Source organism: Silurus meridionalis, chromosome 15, assembly GCF_014805685.1.
Source record: "Silurus meridionalis isolate SWU-2019-XX chromosome 15, ASM1480568v1, whole genome shotgun sequence".
Lineage (NCBI taxonomy): Eukaryota > Metazoa > Chordata > Actinopteri > Siluriformes > Siluridae > Silurus > Silurus meridionalis.
In genome coordinates, this window is record NC_060898.1 from 23,956,603 (window position 1) to 23,958,415 (window position 1,813).

The window sequence follows — 1,813 nt, forward strand, 5'->3', positions numbered from 1 at the left end:
CTGCCTGCAGGCAGCAAACCATCCATCAGCAGAGCGTGCAGGAGCAGATCCTGCTATACTGAGTGCCACTGAGTGAACAGGAAGTGCCAAATATATTTATGTTTGCTGTTAATCTTGTTTATCAGACACCTTTTTAATTTGCTTCTCTCCAGCACACTGTCCTGAAAAATCCCCATAAGTCTTCAAGAGTAACCAGAAGATGAGAGTTGAAAGGGTGGCATGTTGAAGGTCATGTGGTATAAATAGCATAACATGTGGTGCCGAGGTTGTTGGACATGTAACTCGGTTATTTAGGTCAATGGAGGTTCAGACGCCTGCACGGCTAAACAGGAAAAAGAAAAACTCTGTTAGCTTTCTGATGAATTCTGGGTAAAGATAGTGGTACGGTGCCAAAATTACTTCTCTTACTGTGGTGTGTTCTTTATTTATGTCTCAATGATGCTGAAATATTGATCTAAATAAAGAAAACGGGGTTTAGATCTGAAGGCTTGTTGAAGAATATAAAAAAAAACTCTCCAATGTTCAGAAATGAATACATTGAATTTTATGTTTTACATCTCCACAAGCTGTATTCTATAAAGCAAAACCTTGTTTCCATGGTAACAACCCCCATATAGTTTGTTGGTCCTGTTCCACTGTTTGCTTGTTACTCGACAGTGTTCACCTGTTTTATGTTAGGTTCTGATCCGCTCAGTTATACCTTGTAGTGTTTATAAAACTATGTGAAGTTTATTGTTACCTGTTTTACCATGGTTCTGGATTTTAAAGACAAATATCAGATCATCTCAATAAAATATAGCCATGAGGTTCTGCATTTGGCCATGCGTGTTTAATGCACATTAAACCGGTTATGTGAGATATTTATGTCTGTTCCTGCATGTTACATTACAGGAAGTCATTGCTTATTGCTAAAATAACCGAGGTCTTGTTGTGAAAGTTCCTGAAAAGCAGTAAAAGTTCATTAGTTGAGAGATGTTTGGAGTATTTATAAGTATCACCAGAGGTATTAACTGATGCTTGCAGGTGAGCACCACAACAAACGCTCCTCATTCCCTGAGTGCACCTTGTTTATCAGTAACATTAAAAAAGTTCTCAAGGACAAGGAGGTCACCAGTGACTCGACTCTTAAGCTGTGCTATCTAATCATACTTTACTAATGGTGTTCAATTAAGGAAATGTTTATTTTTTTGTTCTTCTTCACCAGGTTAGAGTACAATATGATTCCTTTAGGCCCAGAGAGACCAGTTGGCCCTTCTCTAGCTGTGCTCCTCTAGATTAATTGCCCATGTTCATGCCTGCACCATGCCCGTTAACCAGTAATGAGGTTGTTGGCATGGCAGTGTGGGTCTGCCTGTCCCTGTACTCCACAACACTTTCTCTGTCTATTCAGACGCAGAGAAACAGCTTTTCTTACAGTGAAAGGTGGAAATTTAGTTCAATTTATTTCCCCATTTCCTCCTGTAAGCACATGATTTAGCTACGTTTGGTCATTGTTGTTGAGTATTTAGTAGGTGGAGAAGGTGCATTGCTGATGTATTGCGCTCATCCATTTTAACATCATAAAGACCTCCATGAATGTGTTATTTCCCCCAAATTTATCAGATTTTCTGCTGTAAGACAAGGGAAAAACATGATTTTATGGAGGACTCATTCTGAGCCAATGAGCAGGTTAAATGCGTATTTCAGTCTGGGATTGGAGGAAAGTTTCTGTACATGATATCAAACATTTCCAATGTTACACCAGTATTCATCGGACCAATAAATAATGTTTCCACAACAGCGAAGAAATGAATCATGACAATCTTTTACAGCA